General features: G+C 36.7%; 1 long non-coding RNA gene across 1 annotated transcript; it reads right to left on the bottom strand.

Moving 5' to 3' along the window:
- Positions 1 to 4,983: 4,983 nt before the first annotated feature.
- Positions 4,984 to 8,603, bottom strand: LOC122080688. The gene is made up of 4 exons (XR_006140870.1): positions 7,638 to 8,603; positions 6,190 to 6,257; positions 5,844 to 6,049; positions 4,984 to 5,176 (listed from the first exon to the last, which is right to left on the bottom strand). It is a non-coding gene; the product is annotated as an uncharacterized LOC122080688 (long non-coding RNA).
- Positions 8,604 to 9,343: the final 740 nt, after the last annotated feature.

The following is a 9,343-nucleotide window of genomic DNA, read 5'->3' as shown; positions in this document are numbered from 1 at the left end:
AGTTCAGCAGTTCAGCATTTGGTTGTTTCCTAATGGCTCCATACCAGTTTAAAAAATCGATCCAAACTGAAATGAACCTGATAAATCCAAACCGGTACCAACCCGAACCCAAACCGCACCAAAGCCGACACCGGACTGAAACCGATAAATCCTTAATGGGTCGGTTTCGATCAGTTCCAAAGTCACACCGAAACCGGTGGAACCGGACCGAAACCGCACCAACCCGGACCGTTGACACCCCTAATAACATATGAAAAATCTAGAAAACTGTTGGTGAGAATATGAATGTTTGTTTCAAACAACAAAAAATTCACACTTAAGTAGCCGTATCGTACTGATACAGTACGATACGGCTCGATACTGCACGATACCTTTGATACGTATCGATACTCTCGGGAATTTTTAGATTTTCAAAAGTTCGTATCGTAGAGTATCGTACATATCGGTACCGATACGGTACGACACGATACGATACGTATGATACGCCGATACACAAAAAGATGCCCAAAATTCCCCGTAGCATATTGGTATGTATCGTGCCGATGCCTACCGATACGGATACGTATCGACTGATACGGCACGATACGCACCGATACTTAAAACCATGATCATATTTGAATTTTTCTTTTTTTGGTAAATATATTTGAATGCTTAATTGATATATATATATATATATCTATATATTTACATATAAAACATCATATACGAAAAATGCATATTTATTAAGGGATGTCGAATTAAACATGTGTTTTTCCATATTTAGTAAATTTTGCCCCACCACCTCTCTCTCCTGCCTTACCCGTCCTTCCATGTTCTCCTACCCACATACCTCTCTCTCTTAAAATGATGAAGCCTTGCAAAAACAAAAAAAGAGAGAATTTTATTTGAAAAAAATTTGCATTATCAAATTAATTTTTTATTCATGAAAAAATTCAATTATTGTAATAGACAATTTCAAAACAGCCTTATCAACGATTTTAAAAATCCTGAATCAGATTGGTGAATGATTCGAATCGGTCCTGACCCACTCCCCCTGGTATAAACCGATTTTTCTACTCAATGCCAAAAAGTTTGTATAGGAATTCCTTTTTTTTTTTTTAGAGGCTGTTTAATTTCTTTCTTTCTTTCATAGGGTTGTTGCATTGTGTGAAGAGAATTATAAGAGTCACTTGGTGAATGGTGAAAAGGTTTGTAGCATTCCATTTAGAAAACTACAGTTTGTAAAGCTTTTATTACTACCAGGTGAAGCAATAAAGTGTTAATGGAAAAACAAGGATTGTGTATCTCTTTGGAGTGAATGTAGGGAGGGTTTTTCTCTTTTACTATAAATTGTTGTTGCTCTCTCTCTCTCTCTCTCTCTCTCTCTCTCTCTCTCTCTCTCTCTCTCTCTCTCTCTGAGTAGTAGTCCGTATAGTGGCGGTCATAAATTGTCACACCCCGCCTCTACTCACCTGGAGGTTAGTGACATCGACACGCACACGTGTTCACAATCCATCCAGAATCTACAATGCAGTACTTTAAGTTCATAAAATTACAAAATGATTCTAAGATCACATACTTATAATATAAACAAAATATACCAAACTGGTGATTTCTATTGATATTTACCATATTTACACAAAAAGAATGTTTTTCATATTTGGATCATAATTACAGTTGTGCCCCATAGGGCTACATCTACTAAGTATAAAAAGAATAAAAAATAGAAGATGATACTCCCATCTTCAGTGTGCTCCAAATGCACAGTCATCGTATATGCATCCATTCCCATGCACAACCAGCTCCTCATCCCAGAGGTCACCTCCGTAGAGAGAAGGATCCTCAATCGCAGTTTTCGAAGGGTTACCTGAATCAACATATAAAAATGGACAACAACGGGGGTGAGCTTCCACAAAGCCCAGTGAGGGGTGACATACACAAGCAATCATGACAATCCAAGAAATACAATAATATAAATATCCATGCACAACCACATCAATATGAATGCAATGGCATGCTCCAATTATTATCAAACAATTCTAAGGAACAATTTCTAAGTCCAAAGGGGTATAAGTGCTGCTGCAACATAGGTGGCATTCCCAGTCATGAATGTACGTTATCAGTCCCCCAAGGATACAAGCTAGTTGCGAGTCAGGAGCGTGCCGGTTCCGGAACCACATCGTTACTCGATGAATCCCTATTAATAAACATCCCATAATACTACTACATCGAATCCAACATCACATGTAGGGTATACCCATCACCGAATCCAACATCGTGTGAGAGTTTATCACGACGCTGACATCTGCACACCTCAGTCACCGGAAATCGTCCCTAACCTCGGACAGTCAGACGAAAAGGTTAGCCAATACGTGAACCCCTATTGACAAGGGTTGTAGCACCAGGGTGGTTATCCTAACCCAATGCATTCTAATATGCGACAACACATTTCAATCACACACACACACACTGCACATGCAGTGCCATCGGCACCAACCGTTGGCCACCTGCACCCCAGTCACACACACACACACACACACATGCACAATCATAATCCACATTCTCATGTTGTATCAACACTTTCCACAAGGAACAAAATAATAATATGTAAATTGACATAATTCATCCACATATGCATTATGATGCAACAAATCCATGTAAACACAGAAAATCCCCTCACCTCGAGTCTTAGACAGTGGTAGGTAGTCGACGATCTCGTGCCATGTGCTCCCATCGCTTCTCAGTTCCACTTCTAGGGTACATAGTGTTTTTAGGTAATTTGGTTATCCATAAAGGAGTGAGACAGTAGGACTCATGCTCCAAATAAAAAGGATTAAAAATCAGCCTTAAAATGGTCCACCGGTGGATGATCATCCGTTGGTGAGTTCACCAGTGGACAAATCCGAAAGGGGTGTAAATCCTTCAAAATTTTTACCTGTGGATGGTTCCTACCTTCACCAGCTAGTCGGTGACCATCAGTCAGTGAAGTTGAAATCGGGGTTTCCTTGCCCAGATTAGTCCTATAGGCCCTGTGGCCCCTGTGTATGGTGGTGGAAGTGTGTGTTTTTCAGTGGGATGTCATTTCCCAACCCCATTCTTTCTTATCTTTTACATAGTTTATAGCTTAGGTTTTTATGATTTTTAGAGTTGGTTTGTATGTGGGGCACTCACACACACGACACCTAGCTTAGGTTTAGTGTAGTCACTGAATTTAGTTTAATATAATATCATACCATAGGTTTTAGTGGAGAATTGTAGAGGTTTTGGGTAGGACACTTGTTCTAGGGTTTAGTTATCCCAATTTTAGGGTTTTGGATAGAGGATTCATAGGGATTTGTCCTTAGGCCCAAGGTTGAGTGAATAACCTTGCCAAGGTAGGTCTCTTGCTCTAATTTTCCCCTCCCATTATGTAGTCTTTATGGTTGGGCAGGTGGGATTTGGTTGGGGTCTCCATTACTTCCAATAAAGAGTGAGATGGGAAGAAGAAAGAGAGAGAGAGAGAGAGAGAGAGATTTGTGTGTGTGTGTGTGGAGGAGAGATGAACATATGGGCTTACCTCAAGGATGAAGCCCTAGCTTTCCTCCTTCCTCCCTTGCTCTCCTTCTCCTCCTCCTTTTTCTTCTTTCTCCCTCTCATGTTTCTATTCTGGTAGGAGAAGAAATGAATGGTAAGAGTCCTATTTATAGCCACTTAAGTCCCACTAAGGGTTGTTTGGGAAATGTTTTTACCCAATACCGGGTTATTCTGTCATTTGGCACTAACGGGCCCACTTCGAGATGTCCCACCACTATAATCAACCCCCAAACATGTTGTTCCATCAATGTGGATGGGTTTGGGGTGCACAATCGTGAGGTCTCAGGTCCTACGGCAAAATAACCCAAATCTAGCCTATGCACTCATCGTATGGTGTTCACCATTAGCCCGTGACCATCATCCGGTGAAGGCTAAATTGGTCACTTTGTATGGAGATCTTCCCTAGTCTAAGTGGGGCATTCCCTAGTGTTTCCATTGTGTATGTGGTTCGACTGACCTTCCCTTTTGTGTCCAAAATCCCTTCCAATTATTGAAGCATGAGTTGTAGTTGCAAGTGGGATCGCCTTCCTTTCTTGGAAAAAGACGGATGCTACCCAGTACTCATTGGTATTGGTGTCCTCCGATGTCGCACCTGAACATTAAAATAGGAAGTTTTAGGGTTTCAAGTATAACATAAATTATTACTATCAACTGAAACCTATATAGGTTTAGCGGCACTTCCAAATATTGCCATTAAATGTTATATGAGCAAGAAAATACTACCCACTTACAAGGCCACTGTACCAGTGCACAGACCAATAGGAGGCCTTGTGAAGACATGTTTAGCGAAGGGGCAGGGGTTGGTTTTATAATTCATTCTTCCTTTTTCTCTTAATTTACAAAGTCCTTAAGAGTGATCAAGGCAAAAGGTGAACATCACTCCATCTAATTAGAAGTCAGATCACCTTTTCGAGTCTTAAAAAAACGTTCTACCACGCCTGCGCACAACATACGGTCACTTCATTTGTATTCAAGGGAAAAGATAGGCAACACTATTGATGGATTTATTTGTTCAGAGTCAGAGTTTTAATCCAATGTCTGGGCCCACTGATAATTGGCCTTATAGGTTTGATGAAAGTCCTGGGCTAGAAAAGTGATAAATGGACTTGCACGTACTTGGGTTTTTCTGGCAATGGATATAAAAGATCATCCTTAGGGATGAGATTTTCTATTGCAAAAATATTAATCTCTAATAATGCTATTCGCATAGGAAATTATTTTTTTTGTCACCTAAAATTATGACATTAATATATTAATATATACAATAAAACTATATATTATTAAGATTCAATATTCCAGGGAAAGACATTAACTGTGGGTGAAAGAAGCACATCAATTACAAAACAATAAAGAGATTTAATTTGGTTCAAAGAATTTTAAGTAGGTATAAGTCCCTTTAAAGTCATCTGGGTGGACATAACGGATTCCCTTTCAAAGAAATGTGCTTTGCCATTGATGATAAAATTAAGATCTCAGAGTAAGACTTCCCTCTACAACATAAGCTTCGTAAGCAATTCTAAAGATGCAAAGCTATACCATTACAAGGGATTGTTATATTAAATTGTGTAATTACCTCATATATCTGAATATTACTTTGAGCAACAGTCCAATAGTCAATCCTTGCCTGCAAAAAAAAATTATATATATATATATATATATATTAAAATATAGAAATTCCCAATAATATTTTTAACTTTCAACCATTTGTTTTGTAATCTAGTTTTATATAAGAAATATGGATGAAGTAATACTCCCCAAGATAGAAAGAGAGATGAGGAATTAATAGAAAAGTATATAATAAAAGATATTTCAGAGAGAGAGAGAGAGAGATAGATGAGGAAAAGGAAAGTGAATATAATAAGATGAGAAATCATAATTATTTCTCCCTACATATAACAATTCCCATGTATATTGAACCACATTCATTATCACTACATTAACCAAAAAGTTGTTTCTTATCAGTTATTTGCCTGCTTTTTTTTTTTTCTTACTATTTCCAATATATCTCAGAAATTTTGACTCAATAACCAAAATAGAAACATTATGATGTGTGAGTTACTTAAACCAGAATTCAGGAACCCGTTGCTTAATTTAAAGCGATGTTTAACAAATTGGGTAAAGATGAATTTGATGATAATCTTATAGGTTATACTAAGCCACTCCATTTACTTATCCTAGAGTATTGGTGTTAGAATGGCTTCCCAACCTTCAGGTGTGAGAAATCCTCAATTAAACAAGCAACAATTGCAAAATAAAAGTTCAGAGAGAAAGGATTGTGAATGGGATTATACCTTCAGTGAGGTCAGTTGCATTGTCCTTGCCACTCAATTGTCTATCCAACGCACTGGTAGCCCAAGTTCTCAGCATGGGTGCTGGTGACAAGGATCTTTGGTGTCTTCTTTGGAAAAGGCAGCACTGGTGGGCCACATGTTGTCTTTCCATTCTTCAGCAGCACCAGAGATTTTCTGAAAGCTTCCATTGCCAATTCTCTGCGTTCCTGTTGAAGATCAAAGAGAACATTTTGGTCAAACTTTATTTTTCAAGGTACAAAAGTTTGGCCAAACTTTGTGGATTAATACCCACACAATGCCACAAACTTGACTTTTAACCAGAGCAACAAGTCTAGTAGGTACTTACGCAATGAAGTTCCAAACAAAAAGCTCAGTTGCAAACACAATAATAGGCTCCGTACAAGCCCCAATAAACTGTTGATACACAATAAACACTGTTAGATAGTTTAGTACATGATTTTAAAAGGAAAAAAAAAGCACATAAAATTATTATTCAGTAATACCAGGTTGTTGATATCCATTGGTAAAGGAGTTAAAACGACCTTAACTAAGTTTACAACCTCTCTTGCAAAACTTGCTACTCTCTTAGCAATCTCCATAGGTTTTCTCACCTCTATGGACAATTTTAATACTAACATTCTGGTTTTTATACTTGCATCGGAAGAAAAACTTAATGAGAAAATTGTGATGCAAATAAAAAAAAAATTAAAAAAAATAAAAAAAGTCAATTGTGAATTGTGATCTCAAGATCATTAAGACTGAAGCAATAATAAAATCATGGCAGGGGAGGAGGTTTCAAAAATTAAAAGAATGCATAACAGAAATCTGGGGAGATTCTCGCTGAAGACAAAACCATCTAGGTTTTCTTTTCAAGTTCCTACAATTAGTATAGACTATGAAGACAAAAAAAAAAAAAAAAAAAATCCAGCAAGGAGTGTCACACTCAGTGCCTACAGTTCCTAATTGTCATATGATTCTCTTGAAAGTATCCCATCTGAAGTATTACATATAGATTTCCATCTGAAATTACAAAATTGTGCAGTATATAGGAAACAATGGTTAGGATGAACTTATTCAAGAAACCAGGGATGATGGATGCTTTATTCCATTAACATAAATTCCTTCCCTAAACACTGTTCTGATTGGAAGACAATACATTATAAGAAATATAAACTTGTACAAGGATGTTCATTTTACTTTTGTGCATGTTTATTTGTGTATTTAAGGAATCTAGTTATCTGAATATTTCTTTTTTGGCCTAACTATGCTACTATATGTAGAACTTATTTATAATGAAAACATATAATTTCCAGTTTATAGCATATAGAGGAATACACTTTCTTATTTCTACAGAAGCAAACATAATTTGACAACCTAAGTGGGAAGGAAAGAGAACTGACAATATATATATATATAGATATTTCAATTCAACAATTTTTGTTTATCTAAGAATATTTTAATCTACGGTGCTAAAAAGGTAGGAGTGAAATTGGAGGTCAGCCCCAACTGGCAGAGATCAAAGAGAGAGCACTAGAGCAGGGGTGGTGGTGATCCTTTTCTACAGGGGATATTGCCCAAGATGATTGCAATCGAGGTCATGGAGATCGTGTGGAGAGAGAGAGAGAGAGAGAGAGAGAGAGAACAATATGAATAGACCAAGTACAAAATCAACAAAGTACAACCAAGTTACTTAATCCATCAGTTTGATGAGCATATCAGTGAAGCAATTTTTCTACCAAATGTGTGTGTGTGTGTGTGTGAGAGAGAGAGAGAGAGAGAGAGAGAGAGAGGCACCTGTCTGAGTTGTAGAAATGAAGTCGATTCACTTTCCAGCAGTCTGCCTTTTTGAGTTGCAGAAAGAATCTACAAATGGCTTGAATGATGATGTTTAGTTCATAAAATAAAGAAATATACGACAATGTTCATCAAACATCAACCTTATGAAAAACAAAAACTATGGATAAAAACCCAACCTCAGTCTCCTTCAGTAATCACTACCAAAAACCATCTCCACAATATTCTAAGCTTCTCAACTATTATTTTATTTTTTTGTTATGAGAAAACAACAAGAACAATTGAGGAAAAAGAAGGAAATCTACATGAACATGAGAAAGGAACACCTAATTGAGGTAGATCGAGTCGTATATCCAAGCAAATTAATAGTCTTTCACTTAATCCAAAATCTTCAAATCAACTTAGACTACTCTTGAGTCTCCATTCCTTAGATTGATTGATGGTTTGATTGATACTGGTATTATAAAAAATTTGAGAATTTACAAATTAACCCAACTTCAACCTGCAAGGAATCCAAAATAGAGATAGAGAGGAGAGATTGGGAAGAGTTCATGGACAGATTCCAAGATCTTAATCCAAATCATGCTTCTCAATTACCCTGTTGAACAACATCTCCTGGTAACGGCATTCGCGGCTGCAAAACGCTTTCTCTCCCCCGAAACACAAGTCGAGATCACCACTAAGAACTCATATTTAATAGATACTATGATATGATCTTTGAGCAATTCAAACAAATTGCAAAAAATATAAATCCAGGACACAATAATAGTTCAATTGAAAGGAACCCACAAGAATCAGGACTATATTCTTAATTGGTTGCCCATTCAATTAAGATTGGTTGAAGACAAATAGAGGAACGTGAGAGAGAGAGAGAGTAGGAAAAGGAAAATGTATATAATAAAAGAGGAAAAGATATTTGAGAAACAGAAGGAGTTTGAGAGAGAGAGAGAGAGAGAGAGAGAGAGAGAGAGAGAGAGAGAGAGAGATTAGCAGATGAGGAAGAAGTGAAGAAATTAATTTTGTAAAAATATTTAATTATTAAAAAAAAAAGTACCAAAAGAATGAGGAAAATAAGAAAATTTTAGAAAAAAAGATATTAAAGAAGATAAGGTATTCAAATAAAAAAGAAGGATAAAGTAGTCTAAGAAAAGATTAGCCATGAATATGAGTACATGCACATATATAATATATGTAACATATTTGTAGCAATGTCTTCAATCTCTGTAAGCAAGTTGAGAGAGGCGTGAAGATGAGTTGCAACCCTATTCTCCATTGATAGAGAAGTAGGATCTCATGTCACTGAGGACATAGGCAATCTTGCTGAACCATGAAATTTATGTGCATTGTGTGATTAGTTGTTCTTGTTTTTTCATTATTTTCTGCATCATTTTAGGGTTGCATTTCTACATAGGAGTACAAGAGTTTTCATTGGATAAGAAACAAGTTGTCTTCTATTAAAATATATCTATTCCCTTAAGCTTGAATCTCTAGAGTTGGATGTTCAAGAGAAGGTCTGGGAACTATTTCTATCAATAGCCATTGTTTAGGCAATTTTAGATCTTTCCAATTAAAAAATCGAGGCTGTATTTCAGTTTCTATAGGATGTTTAGACATTTGAGTTGTGTTTGCAAACTCATGTATTGCTTTCCATTCTATAGCTTAGATTATGGCTATTAGATTTCCTGCAAATTCCCTATGTTTTAATT

The sequence above is a fragment of the Macadamia integrifolia genome, chromosome 6 (assembly GCF_013358625.1).
Source record: "Macadamia integrifolia cultivar HAES 741 chromosome 6, SCU_Mint_v3, whole genome shotgun sequence".
NCBI lineage: Eukaryota > Viridiplantae > Streptophyta > Magnoliopsida > Proteales > Proteaceae > Macadamia > Macadamia integrifolia.
The sequence above is the reverse complement of the archived record's forward strand: the minus strand, read 5'-3'. Positions and strand labels throughout refer to the sequence as shown.